Here is a 12,726-nt window from a genome sequence, read left to right on the forward strand (position 1 = left end):
CAGAAATGTTCAGTTTCTCTTAGCTCTTTTGCAATCAAATTTAATGCCTGGAGATTGGGTGTGCTGCCAGCTGACTTTATAAAGCCTTTAAAGTACCACTGGCACAGCTGAAACCAGATGCTTCCACTGGGACCATTCAAATGTTGACTATTATGGATTTGAGTTCATTCAAAATGTCAGATATTACAGAAGAAATAATTGTCACTGTAAAAGTTTACCTATTGAATTCTGACATTCAAGAGTATACCAAGAAGTGGGTGAGTTCTACTCTCAACATTTAGAAGACACTTAAATGTAGACTGGGGATTAAAAAAAAAATAAAAAGCTAGGTGTCTACCTCCCATTGAAACATACTAGACATTTCAGTTCATTTTAATGAAAGTTGTTAGATATTAGGTTTTTGAAATATTGTATCAGTAATAACAAACAATAATAATACATTTAATTTACTATTAATAAACTGTATTTTTAGACTGCAACAAAACCTATAACACTAGAAAACTAGACTATATTTTAATCTTTAATCTATTTGCACATGACACTCTTGTTTATTAGTGTATATTAGTAATATAATCACTGTTACTAATATACACTAATAAACAAGAGTGCCATGTGCAAATAGATTTTAGATTAAAATATAGTCTAGTTTTCTAGTGTTATAGGTTTTGCTGCAGCCTAAAAATACAGTTTATTTATATATATATAATCTCACCTTGCTGTCATCTTAACAATCATGTTGACATTATCACTTTGGATTTTCAAAGCACAGTGCAAACATGAATACTAACAAAAGCTACAATCCTGCAAAGAGATGAATGAGACTCTATAGGTTTAAAGATGGGTCCCTTTGTTTGGCTTAGGCATGCTTTGAAGGTATAATGCAATATTTAAGTGCTAATGTTCAATAGGTTGGTAACTAGGTAGCATTATGGATATAAACTAATAAACAACAACTCCTGGAACAAGTAAATCAGCACCAATTATAAACGTGATTGTTGCTGTTAATATAAGAAAAATTTGAGGTTAACAGACCTGTGGTATTGTCATGGTTAATCTTCAAACATTTAAAGTTTGCTTATATTTGTTGCTATAGAATGCCGGTATGTCAGTTTTACTCATGGCTGTACAGTACATCCACTATGCGAAGAGAGGAAAGTGTAAACAGTGCAAAATGGGGCAAATAAACCACAAAAGACGTGGACAGCCATTAATACTAAAGTGGGAGAAGGGGACAGACAACAATAGAGAGGGTTAGAGCCTCTGTGCAGGGACCCGGGCCTTGTGTGATCTAAGCTTCTTTTACCCTGAGGAACCTCAGCAAGGTGGATTTTGATGGTTATATCCCTTGCCACACCACAAGACCAGAAGCCCCTCCTCCTTAAATGGAGCATTCTGCAGAAAATCATCTCATTGAACCTCATAGGAATTTTAGAGCCCTTCCCAAGTGTTTTAAAACAGTAGGGTAGAATAAGGCCCTTAATATTCTGAACGGTGAGATGTTTGGATCATTTGTATTCCATGTCATATGTCAGATTACATATTATGTTATTTGCTATTAACAATTTACTCATGTAGGCATATGGTCACATATACCTTGTATTTAAGTAATGGTAAAGTCCTTTATCCTTATAGTTTTAGAGCTGAGTAACTAGCTAACATGTTATCTTTAGTACTGAAGAGAGCCACTTCTACTCAGTGCATTTTCTCACTCCATTGGACTTTAAAAGAATTTTAAATGGATGCCAAACACAGATATGTGTTTTTGATAATCTGCCATTTTTCTCTACCATGACTTTTTTCAGATAATTTAAGAATACTCTCAAACACAAGTGTGAACTATATGGAAAGTTACGGATAAGTAAAGATTGCTATTCTCGTTGACAGAACTCACCGGCTATTTCCACTGTTCTGACATGGTTGCTATATTCATTTCTTCACTTTGTGACCATGTAAGGTGACTGGTTGCCTGATTTTATTACATTGGAGATGAGATATTTTTGTTTTGGAAAATATGGGCATATTATTTCGTAAAGAATGTTAAAAGCTCCTAAAACATTCCAAACTGGTGATATACTACTGCCCAGAAAACAACTCAGTTGTATTAAAACCGGGGTAGGAGGAAAAGGTTTGTGCCAGTTATAAAGGTTTTCAGAATAAGAAACACAAAATGCAGAATGTACTTAAAATAAGTCTATTTACCTATTTAAGTTTTATACACAACTGACCAACTTCCTATCGCTCTAAGGGGAAATGAAAAGCAAAAAGAGAGTGTCAACAGAAAATGATGCTCCCAGCTAAACAATTAAAACATCAAGACCTTTTTAAATAAGGTTAAACTATGATGTGTAAGTAAAAGCTGTCAGTGTATTCTGAGCTCTAATAATTTCAATATTCTTTCATTTTAATACACAGCATTATGCTTAGAGGGACAAATCCTGCCCCTCCCCTACTGCTACAGGGGGACCCCTGGCAGCCGGTTGCATTTGTTGCACACCCTCTTTGCAGCACAGAGTCCTGGGTGGACAACAAGAAGCAGAGCCAGAGAAACTACAACTATTTGAACTGTCCCTATGTACAGTAAGGGATGAGGCATGTAAAGCCCTGTGGAAGCCTTTATGGCATCGCCGCCACAGTTGCTCCAAGGCCTATAAGAAGGATTCCTTTCCTCCCACCCCCAATTTATCTACCCCGGGCCCAGCATCACTACTCGGGCTGGGTCCTGGGCTCAGGTTTGGGGTTCAATGAACTGGCCTCCTAATAGTACTTTGGAGCCTGCATACAGTGAAATTCCATTCATAATCAATTAAAATGAAAGGCTTGAGTTTTTCAATGCTTTGCAAGGCACAAATTGAAAATCCGGTAATAGTGAACCTGTGCTTATGCTGAGGTTGCTCTGTGGCAGGAAAAGTAACTTAGTTATAAGATGATTCCACTGCAGTTATTTTTAAATAACTCAACTCCTCTTATTTCTAGCTTTGGAGCAGGGCTGACACACTGAACTGAAAAGTAGGAAGTCACTCAGTGTTTACATATTCTGTAACCTGATACTTCTTAACTTTTCTCCTTCCCCCTTGAGCTGGTTTTATATTTTCATTTATAACAACAACACTACACTTACTCAGGTGAGGTATTATGTTTAGAGAGGATGGCAGGAGCAACTGAGCAGTGCAGTGGAGAGCTCCTGAACCAGTGCTGCACAGCACATGTCTTTTGTACTGCGACTTCCCTTCTGCCTTAGCAGGAGTGCAGCAAAATAGCAGCTTTTTAGAGTAGAATATGTAGAACCTCCACACGGTGAGTAAATGTAACCTGGGCTGAGTGCAACCCCCACAGAGAGACATTGAATGAGCTTCCGCCAGGTGGATGGGGAGAAGAGGCATTCCAAATTCCAATCCTGGTGAAGAGCGGTGGTATGTGACACACTGCACTACTAAAGGTACAGAATAGCTGTGAGCAATTTGGTGTGATCAATGACTCGAGAGCTCTACAGTCTGAGTCACAGATCACAGCATTAACCTCACATTGGCTAAATCCATCAGTTCATACAGAAAACTTACCAGAGGAAGATTGAAGAGAAATATATTTCCCCTACCTAACTCCCCAAATGAAGAAAAAGGTTGCAATCCTGTTCCTGCTGAAATAAGTGATAAAACTCTGCTCAGTGTAGCATCCATAGTACATGAACATAGAAAAAGGAAGACATTCCGTTATCTTGCCGACAGCTGTGTTGCTGAGGTGCAGTGTGTCTGTCCGAGCCAACGCTCCCCTTAACCTCATGTTCATTTGGCAGAATATGCTATAAAAGTGAATGCCTGAAACTACAGTAAATAGTATTCTAAAAAATACCCCAACATTTAAGATAGGAAGGGAAGAAACTTTGTTTTTCGTCAAAACAGCATGTGTACATAAAACATATACATGCATCTGTTTTTTTGGCAAGAGGAATGCATTCTGCTTCCTGGCTGAGATAATATATAAATATGCATGTCTTATGGTTAAATCCTGCCTTGAAAAATGTGTATTGTAACATGCTGCAGTGAAAGCATCCTATAACGTGAGATACCAGGCAAGCAGGATAACTCATATTCACCCTCACAGTAAACAGTAAAACATATAAAAGAAAATACACTAAAAAGTACAAACAAGACAAATATATACAGTTACAGAAAACTGCAAAGGGTGGGGAGAACTCCAGATGATGTAAACTGGTGCAACTCCATTAATTTTAGTTGATTGACATGGAGCTTTGCTGATTTGCACCAGCTGATAAACTGGCCCTTTATTTTGTGCATGATGATTAGCATACAGAGGTGTGAGGATAGGTCTTACTGTTCTGTTAAATGCTTTGTCTAAAGTAGGGTTCAAGGAGTGATGGTAGCATGTATTAGCTAAACTCCCACTGACTGCACCACTGTTTTACGAATCCCCTTAGATGTCTTCTCAGCTCATTATTTAGACTAGAAGGTGTTTGGTGCAGGGATCATCTTTTTGTTTTGTGTTTGTACAGTGCCTATTACAATGGGGTCCTGGTCCAAGTCTGAAGCTCCTAGGTGCTACCACAATACAAATAATAATAAATTATGGCACTATGCAGAAAAATGTGCCTATATTTTGACCCAACTACATACCCCTTCCCACAAATATATATATCTGGATTCAGACTTAGATGCTGTTCTGGAAAATGGATATAATCTATCAAACCAGGAGTTATCTGCAAGAGAGACTGGGTGATCAGATCAGGGCCCATAACAAATTAGGGTACATCTGCACTGCAGGTGGGAGCATGCTTCCCAACATGAGTAAACAGACCTATGCTAGCTCTGCTGTAGCTAGCATGCTAAAAATGGCAGTGTAGCCAGGGATAGCACAAGGCTGCAGCTTGGTCTAATGAATGAGTACAACCTTGCCCCAGATGCCCATGGTATGTACTCATGCAGTTAGCCTGAGCCACTGCCCATGCTACCCCCAGCTACACTGCTATATTTAGTACGCTAGCTAGAGTGCATCTGTCTACTCATCTAGGAAGTATGCTCTCCTCTGCAGTGTAGAAATACCCTAAAGGTCTGATTCTTCCTACAAGGTGCTAAATACAATTACAAATTAGCTGAAGTTGGTGGTGTTCTGAACCTTACAGAGATGCTCAGCACGTTGCAGGGTCTGGCCCTAAAACGCAAAGAGCGTGCCCCTCATCCCAGATTCCACCATCCCAGGAACCACTCATCCACAGCTCTGACCATCGATAACTGGAGAGTATGAATAAGGTTATGGTAAATCAAGAAAGTGGTGGAAGAGGTGTGCTTTGTGATTTTGCCCCCCTCCCCCAAACTCCTTGCCACACACACTTTTTCTGTTTACCACTAGGCAGAAGAAGTCACTGAAATACCAGTTTGAGGCAACTTCTTTGCAATTCCCCCATTGGGTATTCAATCCCAAAGGTTTGTATTGCCACCCACTCCTAGAGGTGCTGCTTTAAAAAGGGGAGGCCTACTCAGAGGTATGATGAATTAGCGCATCCCCCTTTTCCAGTTAGCACCACTTCTTTGGGGTCACCTTGTGCCAATGAAATCCTACCCATGCTGATTTGCCCTATCACAAGATCCAGAATAATCCGATTGTTACTAAAAAAACCCCAAAAAAAACCAAAAAAAGGGAAATCTCTTTTTTCATTTAAATTATTGCTTATTGGTTTTGGGGTCTTGTGGAGTGATGCCTTTAATGAGGTGTGAGGCATTCTCCACCTAGAAGATGTGAATAGATATCAGGGATTTGAGACCTCCCTGCCCTTCCCATATTGTTAAAGGAATAAAGTTCCCAGCTAGGTCACGACAGACAGAAAGGAAATCCTAAAGGAGATGAAAAAGAGGAATGTGGTATGGAAAAGGTTGAAAGCCCTGAGTATGGTTATTACTGTTTATTCTCTACATTTAAAAATATGATGAAACTTTTTTTGAATTATTAAAAATTAACATTTTAAAACACATTCAGGTTTTAAAGTTGCCATTTTTCTCTAGTGCTAGTCTGAGTAGGAATTATCTGTCACAAAATTAACACACATAATATTCAGTTCAGTACAGCCCATTTAGCCCATTCCAATGAATTTAAATGAGTGCGATATAATTCCAGCAAAATCCTTTCTCCAAGAACGATGTGCAAGTTAATTGGTATTTTGTAGCATTTATTACACATTTAGAGACAATGCAGACATTAGAATTCTGAACTCTATATTGCAGGACTTCCAAGAATCAGATCTTCACAGTCAAATGTATTAAAAATGTTCCATGTATCTTGCCTCATGGAGTAAGATCATGGCCTGTACTTCCCCAATAAAAAGGAACAGACATTGATGGCAATATGTTTGCTATCAGAACAATTAAGGAGCATTGATGTTGATTAATTCAGTACACATTAAAAATAGAAAATTCTGGACATATATATGCTGTTCACCATGACCTTTACAATAATCCACAACAAGATGCCAAGCGCCATATAACTGGAATAGTATAGTCTATATACTACTGGATCAGGACACTACTAATCCTAAGAAAACCAAAGTATTACATCTTTACATACTTCGGAAAAATCCTGACTTTCATTAACTGGGGGCACTTGGAATTAAGGCTACAGATATAGTTCACCTTTATGCAAAACACAAAACTGTAGGGTGTTCACATTTTTTTTTAAAGTACTGGAAATGACCAGGAATGTATGTTGACCTACATATATTATGACCCTTTCAGTAAACATATTTAATTAATGATATTACTGACATGAAAATTCACTTTACACATTCATAGAATCATAGAATGTAAAGGAGAGGGATCTGCAGGAGTTTTGAAATGATGGTTCCAGTAGCCCCCACTCTGGGCAGGGTGCCAGGATATGCAGGTCATGACCAGGTTGTGACTGGTCAGCCCAGTGCTATTCCTGCATCCTTTGTAGTGACACCATGCAAGAGGGATCTCTAGGATCACATTCAGATGGTAACAGTAAGGCATCTCTGTTTGACCCTGGGAAGGAGTAGTCCAGTGACAGTGGAGTAGGACAAGTGGTGAAGTGTAATATTCTCTAAATGGCACTGCCAAGGAAGGATGTCTTTATGTGATTCCAGCCTAATGTTCCATTGGTACAGATGATGTCCCCAAAGAGGATCTCAATGGTTCTGTGAGAGCATACTTTGGTCTTGTAATCAGCACCATGGTCAGTTCAGGTGCCTTCATTGGTGTCAATGCTGGTTGTGTCTATTTACCTAGCACTAATCTCTTGGCAAAGGACTTAGACTCCTATCCCTGGAGAAGTGATATTTTTTCTCTCTGTGGGGTGGTGCCTCTCTACGCTAGGAGCCATGTTTGACTTCCTCTCGGCCCTTCCTGTTAGCCTCAATCTTCTATTGGGGCACCAGTGCCAGCTCCAACTGTGGCATCCACCCTGACGCATCCTTGAAGAACAGTATTTATGCATCAGCTGCAGTGGAGCAGATATGGATGTTTATGACAAATAAAGCTCATAACTTCAATTCATATACATTAATTTAAGCATGACTCCTTGCTTAGATCTAGATCTACCTAACCTTTGAAGTTTTAAAACACAGCCATTTGTAAATTAAAATGATTGGTGGTGGGGGGGAGGGAGGGGTGGAAAGCAGACACTAGTTGAAATACCCCAGAAAGGACAAAAACTAAAACTTTGTCCTAGATGTCAGCAGTGAAATTTCGATTACCAATTTTTATTACAAAGCCTACCTAGGGGCTTTAAACCTGGAGAAAAATAAATATATCCTTAACTATGGCGTTGCTCCTGATACATTCATAATGAGATTACACAGGCAAATTGACACAAGAGTCTCCAAATGCTTGGCAAATATGGCAACATATCATTAAGGGCTTTTATGTTTCAGCTGTACCATTTCCAATGCCCAGTGATTCTACTAGCATTGGGAATCAACATGATAAAGCTGCTCCAGACCCAACCAAACTGACTTGCTGCTGCTCAGCATTTCTTCCCTACCCAAAAAAATTCTTGCTAATACTGCAACTCAGTAAATGGAGTGCAGTTGTGTCTGTTCATGGTCCTCCTCATCCTCAGCTCACACATTGCTGTCCCCCACATGCTCTGCTAACAGGGCATAGATATTGATAACTCTGCCACTGACTGTGTCTGCCCACAAGGGAAACCCCTGCAACTCTCCTTCAAATTTGCCCACAAGGTAAATAATGAATTCTTTCCTGTTACTCCTTAGTCTCATGAACCATGCTTCACCTCTCTCCTCCACTCCACCATAGTAAAATTAATCTCAAGACAGAAATCCTGCATGACACCCTACTGCTTCCACAATTTAAGCCATTTTAAGGATTTTTGTGGTGTACATCACCTTTCACCCTGCACTGACTGAGATAAATTATACCCTACATGACCAAGAAAATTAAATCACATTAATACTTTTACCTTCCGAGGGATGGCCAACCCTAATTTCAGTTACCAGTACCTTGGATGTATACAGGAAGATTAGACAGAAAGATAAAGCAACAGTAGTAGCTGCATCATACTTAAGCTTGACACATGCTTTCCATGACATAAGACAGAATTGTCCTCTAAAGTCCCCAGTATATTTTTTCTCCCCAGTTTTCCTTCTATTGCAAGACTTGCTTGCACAAAGAGGTCTGCCAACTAGTTTTTCAATCTGGATTGGAGACTGTTTTTGAAAACTCCCTTTTCATTTTTAATTCTGTTTGGTGAGTGAGATCAAGAATCTTTTATGTACTGAGGGTTCCTCACGAGTTAGGTCTCCAGAACACTCTTTGCACATATAGATGGATCTGAATCTGGAGTGCGCACAATGCACTTTCTTTAAGTTTTAATGGAGTAAACCCAGTATTCTCCTTTTTTAACACTATTGTACTTTTGGAAAGTATCGACTAATTGGTACCTTATTATTATTTGTAGCAGAGAAAAACATTGTGTCTCCTGGTATCTCTAAATTATTTATTGACTGTGCCCTTTCACCCATTTCCCTAGACTCTGCACAGCAATTATTACAAACTTTTTTTACTCCAATGTGATTCAAGTTCCTCTTCAGGTGTACCTGTACTGTAATGGAAGGGTGGATGAATGAGTCCTTTCTATATTTAATTGAGATCCAGGTAATTCAGAAATTAATTGCCAACCCTTTGCTGTTACAGAACCTATCTCTCAACTGCAACTGTACACCAGGATTTGGGGGAGGGGTGTGTGTATATATATATATATATATAATATATATATATTGTGACGGACAAGGCCATATGGCTATAGAAAAATAGTGGGAGATAGTTATATTAGCTCCAGGTGAAACAAATCCCTGCTACCAGGATAAGTTAAATGGCAGCTGCTCCGGTCAATTAAGACACCTGGGGCCAATTAAGAACTTTCCAGAAGGCAGAGAGAATGCTAGGTTGATTGGGACACCTGAAGCCAATCAGGGACTGGCTGAAACTAGTTAAAAGCCTCCCAATTGGTCAGGTGGGTGTACATGTCAGGAGCTGTGGGAGGAAGTTGTGTGGTTGGAGAGACTGAGCAGTACACACCATATCAAGCACAAGGAAGGAGGCCCTGAGGTAAGGGTGAAGTGGAGCTTGAGGAAGTGAGGGCTGCTGTGGGGAAGTGGCCCAGGGAATTGTACATGTCCTGTTTCTAAAAGGTCAGCTACCATAGCTGATATTATTAGGCTCCCTGGGCTGGAGCCCGGAGTAGAGGGTACATGGGCTCCCCACACTTTGCCTTGTCCCTGATTAATCACTGAGACTGGGAGACAACAGAGGCTGTGCAGGGGAGGATAGCTTCTCCTCACTTCCCTAGCTGGCTTATGATGAAAATGGTTCAGTAGACTGTAACCCTTATCTCTAGAGAGAGAAGTGTTATGTGGAGGGTCACAGTGAGCTTCTGAAACTAGTGAAATCTGCCAGGGACCCACGGAGACAAGGACAGAGCTTTGCCACAATATATATAGATATATATCTTGGGACTGAATGTATTTGTGTAAATAAGGAGTAACTCTGGTGTAAAACTGGTGAGCCAGGGAACAATCTTCATATATATTTATGATAGACATACATAATGTGGCTGGCAGGCTATTGGAAGCCTGACTATTCGAAGCCTGTCTGGTTTCTGGAGGAACTTTGTCAAATAAAATCACTTCTCAACTTTACCTTGTGGACCAATCTGGTGGCTGGACAAACCCAAGATTGGGAGGAGGGGCACTGAATAGGTTAAGGCACCTTTGCTCACATTCCTCAAGATTCCCCAAGCACAATTAGGATGCAACCCAGGATCTAGCCCATTTTGCCCAGGTGTATTAGACTACACAAGAACTCTGATTATTCCCCAACTTACACCAGTTTTACACCTGCATTACTCCTTATTTACACAAATACATTTGGGCCCAAGGTATGTGGCAGTCAAGAATCAGGTCCATGAAGTCTGCAGCATCAGAACTGCACTCATGCAGCAGCACTGGTTGACATCCCAGCAACTCTTACTCTCCCTGCTTTTCCATAAGACCTAACAAGGAAGGGTAGGAATTCAGACAACCACAGTGATACTGACACTGAAATTTAGTATCACTTAAATTCAGTGACAACAGCAGCCATTACCATCACCGTACTAAAATGATTATTGCTCACTTTCGTTGGTGTTTTACTTATCTTCATTACTTCCACTGCTGTTTATCCAACCACAGATATTTGAAAATGATGCTCTAAAGCTAGATGAAGATATTATGAGACAATCACCACTAGTCACAGAGAGTCAATAATGTCAAATGATAGTGAGATAAATATAATGACATTGATATGTGTATGGGACAGATCTGCAGAGTGGAAGAACAGTAATATCAACTAATCATGCAAATTCAAGGTGTTTCTTTAAGCATTGGATTTTTGACAAAACATGCAATTATATTTTTCTTTGTATTCATTCTTAATTGCTAGCAGCTTGTTAAAAGACTAACAAACAAAATATTAATGCACAATTACTCTTCTCTATGAATGCATTCAACCCACACAACTCTTTGTTTCCCCTTACAGTCACACATTTCTATCATTCTAAATTCCTATTGTGTTTAATGTACAACTGGAAAATTAAACAGACATTATTTTTTTCAGTGAGAAGCCTGTAACACCTTAGAGAAGTACTACAACAGAAAAAGAGAGCAGAGAAATACTTTGACAAGAATAAAGTCCTTGATTATTAGCTACAATCATTAACAAATGAAGATTGCATATAATGGTTGAATAAAATGGTAATAAAGACCCTATAAAGACACTATATCAGAAAGAAACTCAAGGCTTGTCTATATGGCCCTGCAGTTCAGACTCTGGTGGCTGGACTGCTCCTAAGTGAATAAGCACAATAAAAGAAAAGTTGGGACATTTGTTCGTTGATGTTGACAAGGGCGATTCCATTTTAATTATTTATGCTCATACTTCATAATGTACTAGTAAACATACTGTAGTATATTTTGTAAAAAAAAAAAAAAAAAGAAGTCTTAGTAATCCAGCAACTTGCTACAGTCCCTGCTATTAAATCTGTGCTCATATGGTGTAGCCATGGCCGGTATTTTATGAGAATTACAAGGTTGAGGATTAGTGGAGAATAGGTTAGTGAGCTTTCACTTTGAAATATCATCAGAAGGGAATCCAAACCATCCACTCTGCAGCCATCCTAGCCAGCAGGGTCCCCATCCATGTTGTCTAACCTTAAAGTCCTCCTTCTCTCCTGATTCCCCCTTGTTTTGCTCCACACACCTTCCTGAAAATCACCTTTCTCTTTCCCATTATCTGACATGTTTAGCCCCTCTCTCTCTCTCTCTCTCTCTCTCTCTCTTTTCTTAGGCCTTACAACTTTCTTTCCCCTCACTCCTGCAACCAATTACAGATGGAGTAGGGGGCTTATTGCTGCCATTTGGCATCGCTATCACCTAACCACTAAATATGCTCTCTGCTCATGGCACCCCCTCAATTTCCCCAGCTTTGTAGTGAGATGCAGAGATTGAGTTGGAGCCAGGAGTGGAACTGAGAAGCAGAGAGCATGCTGAGTGAGCAAAGATAGGACTCTCAGCTGCCAGACATGCCTAGATGCAGCCAGGAGGGTGGTCTCCAGGAACAGATGAGAGACAAACACTTTTTAAAAGTTCTGACAGCTGGCCAGAAAAGCAAGAGATTCATGAGGGAAGTTGGGGAGCAGAAAAAGAACCACAAGATGAATGTTAAGTAGATCTGCCTCCAGCTCAAGCATCTTCTTGTTTTGTGATAGTCCTATGATAGTGGCAGCAGAAAAGAGGCACACAAAGAAGCAGAGGGCATATGAGACATTCCATTACAGCAATTACAGCTATATGAGGAGCTGTGGTGGAGGTGGTTGAAATGACTGTTCATGTTCTTTTTGCCTGCTTCCAGAAATACATTTACTGTCAGATTGTTGTTTCAGTGTCTCACCATTTGGGCTGTTACAACAACCAGGCACCTGGAGTGTCCTCTTTTTCAAATCTAATGGAAAGGGAACATGATTAGTAGTCCATTGGTCTTCCCAACTGTTTTTATATTATTTTTTTAACATTTTTATATCATGCATCTTTATCATATTTCTCCTTTTCCTTTCCAGATGATGCTAAGGTTTTTGTGTAGGGAAGTGCAATTTCACCGAATCTAGTATTTTCTTCAGATCCTTGTACAGAATCCACTCCCACTCCCCACA

The 12,726-nt window shown here is 39.8% G+C and overlaps 1 protein-coding gene across 5 annotated transcripts in view; it reads right to left on the minus strand.

Annotated features, from left to right (window-relative positions):
• Positions 1-12,726, minus strand: part of PCDH7 (protocadherin 7) — a 392,863-nt gene that overhangs the window by 218,427 nt on the left and 161,710 nt on the right. The gene's annotated exons all lie outside the window — the stretch shown is intronic.

This window comes from Lepidochelys kempii, chromosome 4 (assembly GCF_965140285.1).
Source record: "Lepidochelys kempii isolate rLepKem1 chromosome 4, rLepKem1.hap1, whole genome shotgun sequence".
NCBI classification, from domain to species: Eukaryota; Metazoa; Chordata; order Testudines; family Cheloniidae; genus Lepidochelys; species Lepidochelys kempii.